Source organism: Neopsephotus bourkii, unplaced genomic scaffold (assembly GCF_033783945.1).
Source record: "Neopsephotus bourkii isolate Nb327-2 ecotype Australia unplaced genomic scaffold, CSIRO-AGI_Nbou_v1 NB_1792, whole genome shotgun sequence".
Taxonomy (NCBI): Eukaryota; Metazoa; Chordata; class Aves; order Psittaciformes; family Psittacidae; genus Neopsephotus; species Neopsephotus bourkii.
The window spans coordinates 6,153,141-6,171,910 of NW_026902266.1; the positions used below are offsets into that span (position 1 = coordinate 6,153,141).

Genomic DNA, 18,770 nt, shown 5'->3' on the forward strand with positions numbered 1-18,770 from the left:
GGGAGCTGAAGCCTGAGAGGGGTAGTGAAATGGAAACCGTGAGCCAGAGGATTGTGCAAGGCACTGCAATCCTCTGCCGGCAGAGCCATGCAACTGTGGAGGGTGCTCGGGCAGCGAAACCCCTTGGGGCACCTAGATTGTTGGTGGGGTCCAGCCCCCTGGGGTTTGCTGTCTGTAAGATGTCCTTACTTAAACACTGCTTTCATATTATGCTTTGAGCATGGCTTGAGTTCAGACAAGCTCTCTTGTTGCACACCGGTTCTCCTGCTTCTTGTACCAGGCCTCCTCAAGCCCTGATGCATGGCAGAGCCCTGGTAGTCTTAGTGAGAGGTCGGAGTGTGCCACACACAAGCACACACATGACGTGTGCTGTGTGCTTCTGAATTCTTACATGCCTGTGACCACTCATGTCAGACAGCAGAAGGTCCCAACACCCATCACAGGCTCTAACCCATTCACATGTAGTGGGGCAGCAGGGAAGAACCCCTGCCCAGCCAGGAGAGCAGAGGCTGCTGCTCTGTGTTGGGATTACAAGAGCCAGGGTACCACAACGAGGGTTTAAGCAGTGACCATGCACCATGGAGTTGCAGGGGACTCACAGTTTGTTTCTGAGGTGCCTTTGCCTCAGATACCCCTCTTTAGATTCTGTCTGCCTGCCTGCTGAGGTTGTCAATATAGAAACACAAGCCCTGGAGCTGGGTTTTCTTTTTCCTCCAAACGTTTCCCTCCCATCTTAGCCTCATCTGTGCAGTTCCTCCAGCTGCTTCTATACATGGTATGACCTTTTAATCCCCTTCCCTCACTTCCCCCTCCAACCCCCCGCCCTGTCCCTGCTCCCTTCCCTGCCCAGCACAGGGAGCCTGGGGCCAATTGGCTCCCCCATACGATCAAATGTCACTATAAGTTGAGAGCTGCTCCACCTTGGGAGGCTCGCAGATCCCAGCCTGCCTGTCCCCTTCAGCAGGGGGCTCGGTGCTACTCTCTGTTCCTCCCAGGTAAGCAGGAGCCACAGCAAGGGATGCTGCAAAGGGGTTGGGTCTTGGTTTGAATGGAGAAGCATCAGGGGAGGGTTGGGGTCCACAGGATCTGGGATCTGGCAGGAGATCCTAAGGAAAAGGCACTTTTACTTCCTGGCTTTGGTTAGGCACTGCATGATGATCGTGTCACCTGCAGAGACCCAGGTGCTCTGAAATCTCAAGGGTCAGCGGTAGGAGAAAAATCCCTTCCAAAACCGAAGTGTGGGGCTGGGAATGACATGGCATCTCTTGGGGCACTTGGCAAAACTCCCTTCAGTAGCAGGAGGGAAGCGCTGACCTTCCCTCCCTGTCACCCAGAGAAAAGGATGGCTGAGGTGGGAGGGAGGCAGGACAGGACTGTTGGGGAGCTGCTGGCAGGCGAGGAGGACTGTGCGGTGTGGGGCCAGAGGGAGACCTGAGGAACACAGATGTGGTCATGGAAAACTGTCACATCTCATGGAAAATAAGAAAACTGAAAACTAGGAGAGAACCTCCTTGTGCTTATGGAGGGGCAGGAGGATGGGGTTAATTCAGAGTGGTGATGGGATGCTCCCTGTATGCATGGCTTCAAACCCCTGCAATTGGTATGGCGGACTCCCCCCTCCTTGGGGGCATATCTCAGCCTTGCTCCTAGCAAGCCCCATGCAGGGATCAGCCAAATTGTAACACACCAAAGACAAGGATAAAAGGCACATTTTGGGGCAGGGAATCAGGATTTTGCTATGTGTCAGTGGAGCTTGAAGCAGTACTTGGGTTCTGCTACCCTGTTTCAGCATCAGCACTGCAGTGGGTGCTTCACTTTCCAGCCCATGGGGAGAGAAACACTTTCTGCTGGAAAGTGCTGTGCAGTTCAGAAACAAAGGGTGGAGGCAGAAGGATAGAAGAAATATAGGTTTTAAAAGGTATATGTTTATACTTTATATATAGAAAAGTATATATATATTTAATAGATATACAGAGCATCTATTTTTTAGTGTATATACATGTATGTAAAAAAGTAGATGCAGTGGGTTTGCAGAGGCTCCTGCTGGGAAAGCATGGACATGTGGTGCCTAGTGGACCATGCCCCTAGTCCTTGCCTGATAGCTGTCCCTGCCGGGTCCCATTGACCATGCATGGCTGCTTTTGTCCTCCCCCCTTTCCATATGCCTCTTGCTACCTTGCCTCCCTTGTATGGCCTGGCTTGGGAATGGATGATTGATGGGCGGGTTATTTCCAGGGATGGCCTCGAGGTGCAAGGCAGCCCATTCCCCCTCCCTGGTGCATTCTCAGCTGCTAAGAGGCTTCTTGGGATGTGCTGGCTCTGCTCTTGCAGCCAAGGACAGGAGCATTTGGGGCCAAAAGGGACATGGCATTCCTGCCTACCTGGGACTGATGAAGACTGGGGTATTTGTCCTTCCAGACGTGACCTGCTTAGTTTGCACCAAATGCAGGAAATAACCTTCGATTTCACCTTTGAGGGTGGGAGCAGGCAGGAAGTTTTTGGTCTGGTGAAACTTTCCTATGTGTTTTGATTTCCTTCCAAATGGTTGGCAGTATTAAGTAATTGGTTTTATTACATCCTTAAGCCTCAGTCAAGACCAGATCCCATTTTTCTGGCACCGTACAAACAAAGCCCAGTTGTTGCCTTAAGGTGCTAACAGCCTTAATCTGAGGCTGCATTCGCTGTGTGTAAAGTAATTTCCACAGAAGGGTAATCTCGAGCCAGCTGGACACTTTCTGTTGCCTTCAGTGAACTTAATCCGAACTGCAAAAAACACCATTCTGAGCAGATTGCTTGCTTTATTGCCTTGTGGATGTAAATATAGTTTGGTTTTGTTGGCTGCTTTGGTGACAGATTTCGCTACGTGGACAGTGCTGGGCATCCAATGGCCTTTCTCTCATCTCGGGTGGCTGTTGCTATGATGGTCTGTGTTTTGCCCCTGGCTTTGAGGGACCAGATGGCTTTTGAATGCTACAAAGTGCACAGACACCTTGTTCTCCTTGATGTGAGACCTTCTTGGCTTTCCAGCCAGGGCAGTGGCAGTCAGCTACAGCCTTAAATGCCAGCTCCTCCTAATGAAGTGACTGAACTTGGCTGAATGTTTGGCCCTTGCAAGGCTGAAATCTCCACGTCCCCCTGATTTTTTTGTCCCCCTTATCCTAGCCTGGGGGTTTCTGTCTGGTTTGTCTCTGCACAAAGTCTGCCAATGCACTTGTTATTAATTCATTTTATCCGGGGCCCAGAAACCCCCTCAGGGTTGGGGTCTTATGGTGTCAGGGATGCTGGCATTCGCACTTGGCTTTTATAGCATGCAGACAGATGCCATGCAAAATCCCATTCGCATTTGCAGCGCTTGGATTAACAAATATGGAAGGGTGTAGAGGAACAGCCAATGTGGCAGCCGTCGGCAAGATCTCCTTAGAGCTAAATTGGAGACTAGATGAGCTCATTCCAATAACTGTTAATGGAAAGCCTGATTGCAAAGACTCCCATTGACTTCAATTGCCTTGGAAAGAACAGCATACACTGCGTTATGTGCCTACCCTACACCAAACAGACATCGAGCAGACATTTGTTCTCTCTGTGCATACGCAGGGCTCTTGAGCTGATTTCTTCTCCACCATTGAGCAGTATTACTTCTCACTGGAGTGCGAAGGAAGAAGAGTTTAGCCCAGTGGTCTTTAAAAGTCCTCTTTTTCCCCTCCACCTTGGCAAGAAAGAAATCTGAATTTACAAATTAAAGGCAGAATCTATGGGAGGATTGGCCATTGCCTTGAGTCTTTACAGATCGCACATTTTGGAAGAAGCCAGCAGCTGGGCATCTGGCAGGTCCCTCTCCATGATTTTTCCAGCGGAAGCTCTGCTATCCCACTGCATAAACCAACATGATATGTTACTACATGTATTACTAATAGATTGAATAATTTTTGTAGGCTGAAATGAGATTGCAGACCTGCTAGCTGCTCTGCAAATAGCCAGTGGAAGTCTTTATCTGGAAGATTGGATGATCTAGATAAAAAGACCAAGGGATAGAGATCAGAGGTGGTGTAGCATTCAAATAAGTAACAGGAGAAGCAGCAGGAATCAGTGCAGCAGGAACTGATGTAGCAGAAAAGCCTTCTGCAGAGCTGAAATTCCTCCCAAACACAAAGTTCCTCCCAGATTCCTCTTGCCTCTTTGGTTTAGAGTACCCAAAGTAGTCCTGTTACACTGGCTGTTGCACTTGAGGAGTGGGCAATCACAGCTACCAAGTTAAAAGCAGCCTGGGACCAAGAGATCATTGAACCCAAATCTCATGTGTCCTTGCAGTATGTCATCCTCCATCAAGCTGCTCAGACTGGGTCATAGCACAGCCATTGCTGGCACTACTTTCAGGGCAATGCTGAATTTCAGATAGAAATAAGGAACTAGAAGAAAAAAAAATGCGAGCTGGTTAGCGCTGCTTAGAATAAGGGGGTTTAAAATCCTGTTGGTGTTAATATATGGGTGCCCAGGGTCACTGCTGGGGAAGGGAGAGAATCCCTTATAGGGCAGGGTTGGAGCCTAAGGGATTACTGCCTTCCTCTGAAATAGAAAGCTGCCAAGCTGCAGTTGTTCCTTTTGAACATAAGTCAGCCCACCTGCTCCTTCAAGACATCTCTCATATATCAGCTGAGTAATCAAGTCATGAAAGTCACAGTTTGGGTTTCCCAATGAGGAGGAGCCTGGCTTTCTAATTTAAGACCTGCTGTGGATTTGGAGGAAGTTTTGAGGGGCCCTTCCCCACCTCCTCCCTTAGCCTCAGGGCAGAACCACAGTGTTGCACCACTGCCATCACAACATCGCACCGATATCACAGTCTGCACTGAACCCAGTGTAGACTGATATTACCATGATGCTTTGCATAGCAATGCTGCTCCTTCTGACTCCAGCTGGGGTTCCTTCCATGCTGTAGCTCTCCATGGGTAGTGGTCTGCACGCAGCCCTGACTCAGGCAGCACAGAAATGCAAGCCACAACAGCACCATGGATCAGTTCACTTCTGGCCCCCAGTGCAAGGATTGGTTGCAATAAGCGCAGCTGGTTATACCAATGTGAATTGCCTATCCAGGCATTTGGCAAGTTTTCATCTTAAGCTAATTAACAGCTAATTGTTCATTCATTCATCAGCTGTATAAACCAAACACACTTCTGGGTGCTGACAAATAAGTAGTTATGTGGGTATATTGGTAGTTTTAGTTATTTTCTTTTTGGCTCTGACTGATGCTTCGGAGCTGGCACCTTCCCACTCGTGGAAGCGTAGAAGAAGGAAAAACCTGTCTGTTCTTACTGGAGTGATGGAAATGTCGGATGGGTGCAAGAGGACACCCTGGTCTGTGCCCATCTCCTGAGCTCTGGATGTTTTGTTACTTAAAGCCAGGACCAGGTTTGCCCTGGGCCTGCCTGTGGGAAGCTATTGGGTTGACAGGGCATGTCTTTCCTCTTCTCTGACCTGGCTGACAAAGGTCTGTGCTGCTCCCAAAATGGCAGTGTTGGTAGGGGATTGGCTGCTGTGTGGGAAAGCAGGTGCCTGGGATTTTTTTGCCCTCAAATATCAACCCATCTGCTCCTGCCTTGGCATTTTTTTAGGAGATGCTCTCACTAATAACACTTCTTTCTTTCCTCTTTATCTTTTGTCTAGAAACTCATTGCCAACATGTCTGATACTGAGGAAGTGTAAGTAGAGAGAAAGCTGCCTGCATGTCTGTTCAGCTTGGCTCCATGCAGCAGTGAGGGCATGCCTGTGGGGAGGAGAGCCTGGGTTCCACCCTGTGCACAGCCCAAAGCCCCCTGAGGAAATGGGAAAGGGATGTCTTGGCTTTAAGTGTCAAAGGGTCCATCAAAGTTCACCTGTTACTCTCCCTGTTTAACACAGGACATCCTCCAAATACTTCTACACAGCTCAGCCTGTGGCCTTACCTGGAGAAGGGAAATAAAACAGTGTGGTGGAGGAGCCGCTTTCTGCTCTGGTTTAACAAATCTAGAGTAACATAACGAAACCCAAAGGGGACATTGGACATTTATGCATCAGTAGGTACAGGGGGGAGATTCAGGACAATCATGGGATCATGGGCAGACTTGCAGTGGTCACTAAGCCTCCTCCTCTCAACTCAGCTCAACCTGTGTCATTTTGTACAGCCTGCTCTCAAAAACGAATTCCAAAGATGAGGTTTGGCACCTTTTTCGGGCAATCTCTAACACATCCTTCATTCAGGGTCTGGCCCCTGGGCTGCTCTGGGGTTTGGGTTTATTGCAAGGTGATGGTAAAACAGGACAAGCTGGCAAGTAGGGGCAAGGAATGGGAACAGACCACAAGACTGGTTTTGGACCAGCCACAGGATGAACACTGAGCAGCAAATGGTTTATGCCAAATTTTTATTAGACAGCCTCGGGGTTCATGAAGCATTGTAGCACGTCTGGGTTGGTGTGGGCCATCAGCTGCAGGCTGGCTTGCCCGGCACAGCAGGGCTGAGGTCCAGCTTCATCAGTCCCTGCACAGTGCTCAGATGTGGGTATCATGTTGTAGATCTGTGGTGGTAAGATTGTTCCCGGATATAGAACCATACATACCTTCAGAATTGGGAACGCTATTTCAAATAAAACCCAAACCCAGTCACTTTACTACTTTTAAAACCAAATGGCTCCTGGGAGAGCAGGGGGAGAATGGGGGAAAGAAGAAACAGACTTCAAACAACAGTGCATTGGGTTGCTTCAGCATATATACGGTTTAAAGCTTGGCACCAATATGGAGTGGAAGAAATATTTATGTAGTTTCAATAACCTTTTTTTCCCTCTCTCACAGGGAGCAAGGAGAGGGTAAGTCTTAATTCTGTCTCTAATTGCTTCCATGCAAGCCTTCAGCATTTGCTGGCCGTGTCCATCTTCTCCTTTCTGCCCACTGTTGAGATTTTAACAAGACGTCTCACCACGGTTAGGCAAATCAGAGTTTTCTTTTCTCTCTGTATGTTTGTCTATCACCAGCTTCTGGTGATTTCACACCCCTTGTAGCACAGGAAGTCTTGTCTGTCTTTGTGCTGCAGGCAGCCCTCGGGGTTTCAGCCCCGCACTGATGCCCTGTTTGCAGGGGACGCTGCTATTTTTCGTAGGGGCACTGCCATCTGCTGGCAATTCGTTTTGAGGCTCTTGTATGCGCAGTATTTTCTGTTTTAAAACGTACCCCCCCCCCCCCCCCCCAATATACCAATATATACAAGCAATACGCATAGAAACATATATGGGGCTTTTTTCGCTGTTTTTTCTTTTACCTTGAGGCCTTCTCTGACACTTTTATCCTTCTAAGGTGTGTGTACACTTGAGCTCCCCTCGCCCAAGAAAAAATTCAGTACAATACAGCCCTCCTCCCCTTTTTGTACCTCCTCTTTCTCTCAAAGTCATTTTACTTGCTATTTCACTTGGTAACTTGCAAATGGCCTCTTAAAGACCACGGGTAACATCTTACCAATCTGTCAAGGATGATGCTTGATTTGTCTGCTCTTTTTTTCCTTCCCCTATTTCAATGCAGAGGAGTATGAAGAAGAAGGTAACAAAAACCCTTGGAACGTGATTTATCTTTCTTTGATTCTTGGTCCTGCTTTTTCCTTGTCTGTATTTCACCCTTCTCTTTGGTGTTCGCTGCTAAAGGTGATCTGAAAGACTTGATCAGTAAATCGGTCAGAAATTATAAAACCAGCTAGGTTTGGGCTGTGATGTGCAGAGCCTTCCCATTATGGCATTTCTGTGAGCCATAGGGATGGTTGTAAACCTGGGAGCTAACCTGCCCATAAACTTTTAGAGCAGGGATTAGCACAGAGCCCACACAACATATCATCATTGAAATCCTGCCACTCTCACTTTGGCAATGTCCACAGACTGAGTTTAGATATTGAAACTGAAGAGAAGAGCAGGTCAATCAACTCCCGAGGTGCACCTGACAGGGTGCTGCTATGGATGGAAGAGGTGAGGCAGAGAACTGACTGACAAAGATGAAGTTTTTTAACGTGCCTTTGGCTGGCAAAAGGTGATTTGACAAGCTGCTAGAGCCAATCTGGAAAGATGGAGCATGAAAAGCCTTTCTCACCTGAGTTGTTTCACCTTTTGTAGGCAGCAGGGAGAGGAAGATATGGAGATGTATCGCTGTCTTTGCTGGGCACTTTTGACAGTGTAGCTGCCAGTTGTCATCCTGCATTTTTTCAGGGTGTCTGGGACCAGGGGACAAACTCTGGGGCTGCTTCCCAGGATCTGCCCTTAGTGTCCAAGACATCTGCTAAGGGGTCAAGAGCAAGACCCTTTACTAGGAGGTAAAATATTTGCATGTGGAGGGTGTGAGACCAGTTCTGAGGCAGAGACATGTCCCTGGGTAGAAATGGCCCTATAGGGGATTTTACACACAGATGCCTTTTTTGTTTTGTTTTGTTTTGGTTTGGTTTTTTTCCATGGATTCCCCCAGATTGCTGCAACTGGCCAGTGCCCATCAGTAGCAGGAACGGAGGTGTGGCCGTGGCAATGCTGAGCGTAGTTCCTACCGTAACGTACATTATCCTTATGTCTCTAATTCCCCATCATGGGTTCTAAGGGGGTCAAGGGCTCAGAAGAAAACTGAAAGAAAGCAGAGTTGTTAAATGGCCTGTAGAGCTGCCTTTGGTCATCACCGTATGTCTAGTCCTGCCTGGAGAGGCAGAGCCAGGGACGTGAAGGCGCTATTCATGCTCCATCCTTCATGCCTTGTCAAATATCCAAAGAGTAAGCAAAGGGTGATGGTCCTACAGACAAGCCTTCATTAAAGGAGAAGCATTTCTTGCCTTTCTCCTTTCTTCCCTAACTGTCTACTTTTGGGTTTCAAGAATTTAATGATTAATGTGAAATTAATAGGCAGGTGACTTCCTATTCCTTTAATCTGCATGACTATCTCCTCTGAGGTGTTATCTTCTGGCTCCTCACTCTTGTGTGACCTTTGCATTCTCTTCCAAAGTCATCTACTTCCTTTCCATATAACTTTTCTCCATCACTTTCTAACCACTTTTTTCTCCAGGCCTCGGCTCACCCCAATGCCAGCTTCTAACAGTTTTCTGTTTTCATTTTCTTGCTTGCTGTTGCTTCTTGTTCCATGACACTTGCCACCTGAAGCTCAGGAAGAAGGTATGTGGCATGGCTTCCTTTCTTTCTCTCTCAGTGTGGAGGAAGAATATGTGTGAGGAAATACAGATCAAATGGTTCACACCTAGTGGCCAGGACTTGGTCCCAAGCCACAGACATCAATGCAATGATGGACATTGATGTCACTTATTGAGCTGGTAGGAAATTGGGCCTGTTTTTTGGTGTTTTTTTTTTTTTTTGTCTAAAAATTAAACCCAAAACAGTTAGATATACATATGTGTAAGAAATAAAATACACATCTATATGAAAAAAAGTATATAATACACACATATATACAATATATATACAATCTATGTGTATTTGTGTATATGGAAACAAATATAAGTTATTTGTTTTGGTCTACCATTTTAATTAATTGCTTGACAATTTTGTCTCAACAGTGTCAAGGCTCCCCCTTTCTTTCTGAAAGCTTATGTTTTTAAAAAGGAGGGGGAAATCCTGTGAAGTTTATAGCCATCTGTTGAAAATCAGGAATTAATTTCTTTGAAATGTCAAAAATTAATAAGTGTTGGTGAAAAGTTTTTGCCGTTTGAGGGGGGGGGGAAAAGTAAACTAGAAGAAATACAGAAATTTTATTTTGGTTAAAAATTCACCAAAAGTCAGTTTTAGGAAATTTTACCCAGCTCTAATAAAGAATAAAATAGTGAATGCCTTTTTTAATGTGGTTTTCATTTGTGGTCATGTTCCCATATCTCAGTAACATTTATAACCCCATCACATGCCCATAAAAATATTATTTTTCATCCTCTCTCACCCTGTAATCTCATCATTGTGTATTCTTAACCATAATGGCCTGAAAGCCTTGCAAACCTCAAGAATGTGCCAATAAGCTATTTCTTGTTTTAATGTTCTTCTCCCATTCCCTTTTCTGTGTGACTTTTCCTATCTGCAGAAGAGGTTCAAGAAGAAGGTATGTGAAACGTTTCTCAGCCCCCCTCTTTCCTGCAGCAGGGCTCGGTGCTGATGTACGCCTTGATTTTGCAAGGTGGTAGAAGAAAGCAAGACAAAGATGCTGTGACAGATGACCTACAGGCAGAGGGCTTTTCTTGTCCCTTGCAGAAGTTTCATTGAGGGTGCCCCATATCCTTGCGGAGCATACCTGTGCGGACATCCATACTCTGGTTTTGGGGAGGGAACAGCAGAGGAAATGCAGATACCATCCCTTCATTCAAGCCACAGCAGACTCCAAGGCTGATTTATAGCCCTGGGTATTGGCAATGCCTGCTGTGGAATAACTGAGGTCTGCCTAGAGAGGTTTCTATCAGGTATCAACTGGTTTCTCATATGTAGCTTGGCAGATAATGATTGGATGGATTTTGAAATCAAAATCCATCTGTGGTAAGGTATGTGTGTAGCCATATGTCACATAGTACATATTCTATAATATGTAATATTATATATAGTACATTGTATATATTATAAGTTTATAGACTATAATATATCATAATATATATAATATTATTTATAACATAAATAATAATCCTGTAGAATGCAGATATTATTAATTGTATCTATATAGATGCTGGCAAGCAACCCCAGCTGGCTCCCTACATTGCATGAAGCATTTGCAAGGTGGGACAGAGAGGGCAGAAGAAGGGCTGGAACAAAAACCCACCCTTTGCATTTGAGAGGTTCAGGATGTGGTGCTCCAGGTATGAGGAGCCAAAGGGTGTGTTGGTTCTGCATTTGCAAAGCTTTGAGCTATGGGCATTTGAAAAAAGGGTAAACCTGTTTATAATGCCATGGGAGACCCACCCTGAGCAGTTTGCAGGGTTTTTACAGCATCCACATCGTGAAGGTTTTACATTTCTTTACCTGTGTGAGCTTTGCTTGCCTGTCTCCATTTCATCTCCTCCTCTATTCCATACCCCATGCAGTTTATTTTTAGACACCCTGTTGCACTCACACACTCTTTAATCTAACTGTTCTTGTTTTCCATCTCATTGCTCTTGCTCCCTGTCATGTCCCACCTTATGAAGCTCAAGAAGCAGGTACGTGCCATCAACTTCCAAATTGCTCCCTTCCATCTCCTTGGTGGTGGCGGGGATTCAAGGGTGGTACAAGAGAAGCAGAACTCGGTTGCTTTGCCTTATCGCTCCTGTTGTCTTTTCTTTCCACCTCTCCTCTGTGACTAGCTCTGCCACAGGCTAACAACCAGGAATGCTCTCATTCAGTGCAAGGTCTGACAGATGTTAGCTAGGTGGTAATGCAGCCTCTCTATCCCTCCTGCTCTGCACAGAGCTTGCCGTAAAGCCCATCCTGGCAATGGCAGGAGGTTGTTCCTCTAAAACTACAATTAGAGAGAAATTTCAGCATGTGATGTTTGAGCTTACTGTGAGATTTTCCCTCTCTGATACGTTTTTGCCTCTTCCCTTCCCATGCTCAAGTTGTTTCCCAACCTCATGTGCCTCAGATTCCCTCCCCTCCTGGCCATTAGTGCCTCATTTAGTGGGACAGAACTTGTCCCTCTTGCTTAACAGGGTTTTCAGCCTGTGTAATATCAGTTCATGTAATAATGTATTTCTCCTAATGTTCCTTTGCATCCTGCCTTGTGGCTTTTCCCACTAAAGAAGCTCAGGAGGAAGGTATGTGACATGACTCCTGAATTCACATCTTTCAGAGTAAGCTCTGGTTTAGCCAATAAGCCATAAGATGGTAAAAGGAAACAGGAGATAAAGATAGGAATATTAATATAGAATAAAACTTATTTTGTTTGTTGTACTCCTTTCCTTCATGTTCTAACACTAAATGCACTGGCTGGCAATGCTATATGGTAATTAAAAAACACAGAAGTATGGAAACTGCTGCAAAATGTAAATCTCTTAAAAGATGGAAAAGGCCTTCACTCTGAGAAAGATTGGGCCACACTAGGTGACTTATTCTGGACCATTTGGGGTGGATCAGGTCTCTGGATGATGTGCAGATGTGCCCACAATTGGTCTGCTGCTACAGCAGCTGCTGACACTGCAGCCGCAGTGAGGATTTGTTCTCCTTTGCTGGGCTGTGTTCTTATGATAGCCCTTCCACCTGCCTCTTTGTTCAGCTTTAACTCTGTTATACAAAGCAACTGGTAATAATTTTGGTGCCTGAGCTTTGCAAATGACTGAAGACAGGTTTTTTTCTTCATGCAATGGAGTTTCTTGACCATTGTTTCACTGTGGTTGAATACACGGCTGTATGTGCAGCCACGTGCCACTAAAATCCTGATGCCTTCAGGTTGTAAATCCACTTGGGCAAGCATCAGGGTTGTGAAACAGCATGCTGCTCTGGGCTTTATGCAGGATTGTGGGATGTGCATATAGGACAAATGTCATCTGATATGGCCACTTAAATCAGCTTTATGTGTTTAATTTCTCAGACCACTTGTGCCATTTTTCCAGTAGTGCTTTTCATATCCATATTAATCTTATTTCCTTGCAATGTATTCTTAGGCTTTTCCTCCCCCTCCATTTTATGTGACTGAAAAGTTGTTCTGACATTTCTAACACTCTTGTCTTCCTTTGCATCTTGCTCTGTGACTCTTCCCACCCAGTAAAGCTCATGAGGAAGATATGTGCTGCCATGACTTGCAAATTCCTCTGTTTCTGTCTGGAGGTGGTTGAAGAGGAGAGGATGCAAAAATATCCTCCGCAAGCTTGCTGACAGCTGCTTCGCACTTGTAGGATAAAAAGCATGATGAGTAATAACTATTAACCACTGCTCTGGAAACAATGCCCAAGGCACAAGCTGGGCATTGTGTATATATTTCCCAGCAGTCCGATGTCTCTAACCAGGCTATCAGTACAGATACCAGTTGGTATGGGGACAGGGTTCCTGAAACTACTACCATGCACCAGGGCTGGAGGTGGGACAGCCGTGCCCTGTGGCAATACTATGTCCCTTCGTTGCGCGCACCTCTTCCTCCTGTTCCCCCACCACTGTGCAGGGACAAAGCCCGCTTTTGCAGCAATGTATGTGGATGTGGAGACACTTACATCTGAAGTTGCAAGCAACAAGTGACACCAACGCATACCTAGTTTTTCTGTTGGGCTAAGAATTAGATTGAGTGTAAACGTTTTAGTTGTAGCATATTTGCAGAAAATGCCTATTCAGAACAAAAATGGAGTTGCATGCTTTTGCCATAAATATTGGTATTTTTCTCTGTTAATGTGCATTATGCAAAACCGGGGTAGCAGGGTTACATTGCTGCTTGATTTTATAATGTGAATTGAAGTCCAGATCTGATATGACAGTCTGTGTGATCAGCAAAATAATAAGTCATACTTATGAAAGCATCAGCCTGCCAGCCCAACCCCTTTTACCATGTTCAAACGCTTTAACTTTCAATTGTCCTTCTGCTCCCCTCTCTGCATGTCCAGCTAGGCTTTCATCAGAGACTTTATCCTGCAGGTCAGAGAGCAGTAACATGCTTGTACTTACCTTCCCACATTGGTGAACGGTGCTACACACCAGTGGTGAAATCCTGGGCACTAAGGAAATCAATGCGAGCTCCTCTGAGCCCATTGATTTCCGCAGAGGCTGGGATTTGTATGCACATGAATAAGAACAGGCTGTCTATACACATTTTGCACATTCAAACCTATGGGTAATGGACTGGATTTAAATACAAGTAAATATTTATGCCAAACACAGGCTGCCAATGGTACTTGACTTATAACATTATGAATATATGTTAGTCATCTGTATCTTTTATCTTTCAACATCTCCTTGTCCTTCCTCTCCGTGACTAACTGACATCCCTATTTGTCCTCGATTTATCTTTTAATTTTATTAATGTTTTTCTATCCCTTTAACCCTTCCACCTTGGCTAAAAAAAAAAAAGTGTAAGGTGTTTTTTAATCATCCTTTGTTTCTTGCTCTAATTCTCTTATCTTTCTTTGCATTTCCTTCCCTGCTACTTCCCTCTTAAAGAAGTCCATGAACCAGGTATGTGACTTCTGAATTCCTCTGCATCAATCTGAAGGGTTATTGTGTGCTGGCAATTCAGTTGTGCTTGGCAATTTCACAATTGGGTCATGTTCTGAATTGGGACAAAATGAAAACTTTTCAAACAAACAACAGCAGCAACAAAAAAGGATGAATGCCATGTTTGGCAGCTATTCAAAACAATTCTTTTCTTTTTTTTATTTTCTCAAAACAAAACATTTTGTTCCAGCTTCCCTCCCCCTTCTTTCCTTTATGGAAGACTTCCAAATTCTGAAATGAAAATTCTATCTTAGATGCTTCTGAAGCACTACTTTATGGATAATGCAGGGTATATATAGTGTAATGCAAGAATAAATCTGGAACGAGAGATTGTCACCAAGCAAAAAATGGAAAGGTTTTGTTCTAGAGATGTTAATATCTGTGAAACCTTTTATGGTTATGAAACTGCTTCTGTTTTTTAACCAAAATCTTAGCTAAATCTACATGAGCTTTGAAATAATGAAATTTAATTGAAACTGTAAATTCTATTGGAAATGATACCAGTAACTCTAATATTATACTCAGGAATTCAAAGATGGTGGAAGAAAAGAGACGAAAATCAAATATTAATGATAAACTGTAACTTGCAGCTTCCTTACACCTTCCACCAGTAATAATTTCCTCTGCTATGTGATGCGTAATAATGAGGATAAGAGCTAACTGTTGCATGAAAACTGTAATAACACCTTTGTAAACACATATCTCAACGTATAAGCTGTAATAATAGCCACTGACTGGACTCAGCCATCCTCACACTGCACACAGGAACGTTACAATGTTTATTATTTGGGAAAGCAGAAACTGAACTCGCTGCGCCCTCTGAACTGTCCCTGAGAATGAGTCTGTGCCATTTGGAGTAGCTTTATTAAAGCAGCCACATCTCAGCAGCTATCCATCCCAGCTATTTCACTCTGCTGTCCACAGAGGGAGACCAGCATCTTAGTTCAGATCAGTACTTTAGCTATCTGAAGTTGGAGTGAGTGAGGTGAAAGCCATCATTTGATTGATTTTTGCATGACTGGACTTCACACTACAGCATTAATCTGTGTGCTGCTTCCCATTTCCTTCCTGTTCTCACTGCTTCTCGTTTCACACCTTTCTCTCCTCCTTTTACCCATATTCATTCTTGTTACCTGATCCCAAGTTTTTTCTGACCTTGTTTTGCACGTTACAGGTCATTACTACCACCCCAGCTGCTTTGTCTGCCTCTGTATCTCTTTTCCCTGCTATTTATTGAGCGGCTTACTCACTGCTACTTACTACTTGAGTGTTCGTCTCAAGCTTCGACATACATATGAGCTTGAAATGTGTGCAAAACACCGCATACTGATGTAATCTGATTAAAAATAAAGCCATACCTACAGCCTTTACATATTTTCTTTTCCCTCTGTAACATAAAGCATAACAGGAAAGTTTATAAAGAAGATGTAAACATAACAAGCTTAAAAGAAAACATTTATGTCAGAGGGACACTGTCCCAGCTTTTTATATCACTGATTATTTAGTTTCGCTGTTATTCATGCTGTCTTTTGTCTAACACATATTCCAAGTCACAGCTTTGGTGTGACTTTGGAGTTCAGAGTTGTTGCTTTTGTGTTGTTCTTGGTCTAATTCCTTTATTTTCCTTTGCTGACATTTTCCACCTAACCAAAGGCACATGCGTGACATCTAAATTCCTACGTATTAATCTGAAGCATTAGTATGAATCTAATACATAGGAATTCAAAGATGTTGATGAAAAACCGTCATGAAAAATCAATCCACTCTTAAGATTCCCTAACATTTATTTCCCCAATTTAAATCCCTTAAATTTACATAGGGAAGTATAATTATTGTTTGTAACTGAAGAGTAACCTTCTAAGAAGCTTAGAAGAAACAGTGGAACTAGATAATCTTTAAGGTCCCTTCCAACCCTAACTGCTCTATGATTCTATGATTTTAGTGCCCCTGAAAACTCTTAGGGCTGTTACTCTGCCAGGGCAGAGCAGGTACCTGAGCTGCTGAAACACAAGCTGCTTCCACTTGCAGGTATCGCCTGCAGCAGGATCCTGGCATGCAGGCTCAAGCAGTTTCTACACCTTTGCAGCAGAGACAAGCCCTTGTGCAGACCCGGCTAAACTCCAGATCTGACAGTGGAGGTTCTTAGATGGTAGAGCTTCACATGCAAATGCAGAGATATATCCAAACCAGTACTTCCTTCAGTATCTCTAATCTCCCCATACCTGCTCTGATAGCTAAAAGGGCACGGGCATAGCTGAAACATAGGTTTTGCTACACACTTTTAAAACTCCCTTCTTGGGTACGTTTTCTTTCAACCTTCCAGGTCACCAGTATTACCATTATTGCCCACTTTTAATGTATTTGCATGATATAAACTGCTGCAGTTCATCAACATTCAAATTCCCTGTACGTTCCTTTTCTATGGCATCCCCTTTCTCTCTGCTCCACACCCCACTGTAATTATTCTTCTTTTCCATTCTCGTTAACACTTTATCCCTATAACCTAGTCTGCAAATGATACTCCTTCAACCCTGTCTTACCAAAGTTTGAGGTGATCCCTTCCTGAATAACGTATTTCTAATTTATCTTCCTTTCCTATGTTTTTTTCCCTGATACTTCCTACTAAATGAAGCCCCCCCTCCAGGTATGTGATTTAACTTCTGAACTCCCCAGTGTCCATCTGCTGGGACAGTGTGTGTGGAAAATGAATGCAAGGCAACCCATCTGTTAATGGTAGCTTGTAACTTGCATGCCTTTCAGGTTGTTTAATGTTTGTTTGGGGTTTTGTTCCTCAGTGAAATGTAATCAGCAGTAAGGAGGAGGAAACTCACCTGTTACATGCACATTTTACTAAACAGTAGGGGAACCCTTATGCTATTACAAAAGAGTAGTTCAGAAAAAAGTGTCTATGTGGTATGGGTTAAATTCTGCACAGTGGTATGAGAAAGCTTTGTTTCAAATCTTGGGGCAGAGTTTAATCTATTGACTGTATACAGGGAATATAAATACTGCGAGATTCTTCACTATTTTTATGCTTGCTTTGCAAAATAGTGATCCATATATGGCTGAAAAGCAAAATCTGCCCTGTAAATCTACATTGCTGATTTATTTCTGCTTTGCCAAAAAAACAGAAGAATGAAACGTAGCCCTGCACAGACTTTTAATGAACCCTTTCTTCCTATGAAGTAATCTGTTTGTAATTCTACATTACAAATGGATGTGAAGAATAGCAGTACATTTATACAGACATCAAAGTTGTCTTCAAGGAAGAAAATGGCCTGAGTCATAGATCTAGAAAACAGAACCAAGCTTCTCTGGAAATCAGCTGAATGCTGATGATGACTTACAGCAGGCATTTCAGTAGGTTTTGGAACCACGCTGTATTTATTTCAAATGACTGAAACACTACTGTAAAAAAGGATGGATCCAATTGCGGTTTGAGAGTGCTGACAATGTTCATGTGCATATTTCAAATCAAGATAAACCTTGGTACACCGTGCTTTCAGGTTGTATTTTATGTCATATAATGCTCAAAAGTTTTTTCTAAGCAATGCACTATTCTCATAAATCTGCCTGTTTTACATAACTGAATTCCTTTCCTGTGCTCTGACTTCTGTTTATATGCTGTTTCAAATTTAATTGATTTATTTTACTTCAGGTTCACTTATTAACTTCATTCCCCTCTCCCCTTTTTGTCTCTGCTCCTCCTCCCATTTGGCTCAAAAGCTCTTTTGGTGTGTGAAATAATGGTTTTCTTGTTCTCATTTTCTTATTTTCCACTGCATCTTGTTCCATGACACTTCACACCTGAAGTTCAAGAGCCAGGTATGTGACATGACTTCTGATTTACTCTACCTAGTTGCAACACGTGTGTGTGTGTGTGTGTGTGTGTGTGTGTGTGTGTGTGTGTGTGTGAGAGAGAGAGAGAGAGAGAGAGAGAGAGAGAGAGAGAGAGAACAGGAGTCCTGGGTTGGTAGAAGAGAACAAACCAAGAAAAACAAATATTAACCACAGTGATCACTTGCAGCCCTTTTCTCCGTTAATCTCCATGCTTACTGCTATTTTAACCTTACAGCATTTTTAACTCCTGACAGACTCTCCAGATCTTTTCTCTCTGCCTTAATTCACTAATTCCTTTTTTTGTTTTTCTTCCTTCATTCCCCCAGCCTCCCTTCATGCATTCCCTGGTCTCTTTCTCAGGCTTCCAAGACCTTTAAATACCTCTTCTGTTTCTTCTTTTTTTCTATTTCCTGTCTTTCCATCACTGCTTTCACCATGACACCAGCAGAAGAAGCCCCTGAAGAAGGTATGTGATGCACCTACAGGCTCTCATCCTTTTTCTCTTTCAGTGCTGGGGAAGCAGTGTTAAAAACACTGACCTTGTTCAAGAACAAAGATAACATGGGAGGGAAATGATCTCTTCAGATGGCTCTGGATGAACATGGAGAAAAGGCCTGCATGTTTGCCAAATTGAACCACCAAAAAGGTCTTCTTTCTTCTTGTTCAATCTCCAGAGAGTCCAAAGTTCCCAGCATAGAAGGGAGGGAGTGGGGACAGTTGCTCTTAGGAGAACAGTGCTTGTCATGGATTCACTATTGTACTTCTTCTCTTTTGCTTTTATCCTTCAACCTGCAG

The 18,770-nt window shown here is 44.0% G+C and overlaps 2 long non-coding RNA genes across 4 annotated transcripts; both read left to right on the plus strand.

Annotated features, from left to right (window-relative positions):
* The first annotated feature begins 798 nt into the window (after positions 1–798).
* On the plus strand, positions 799–7,200 carry LOC133226569 (uncharacterized). Its single transcript, XR_009729563.1, has 3 exons — positions 799–995; positions 5,659–5,693; positions 6,820–7,200. It is a non-coding gene; the product is annotated as an uncharacterized LOC133226569 (long non-coding RNA).
* A 1,263-nt stretch (positions 7,201–8,463) lies between these two features.
* On the plus strand, positions 8,464–18,441 carry LOC133206463 (uncharacterized). Of its 3 annotated transcripts, none has more exons than XR_009723780.1 (4): positions 8,464–9,152; positions 10,063–11,755; positions 14,082–14,096; positions 16,768–18,065. It is a non-coding gene; the product is annotated as an uncharacterized LOC133206463 (long non-coding RNA). The 3 variants fall into 3 exon arrangements; XR_009723779.1 differs by lacking the exon at positions 8,464–9,152 and adding an exon at positions 18,424–18,441 and having other exon boundaries at positions 9,425–11,755; positions 16,768–17,960; XR_009723778.1 differs by lacking the exon at positions 8,464–9,152 and having other exon boundaries at positions 9,425–11,755.
* Positions 18,442–18,770: the final 329 nt, after the last annotated feature.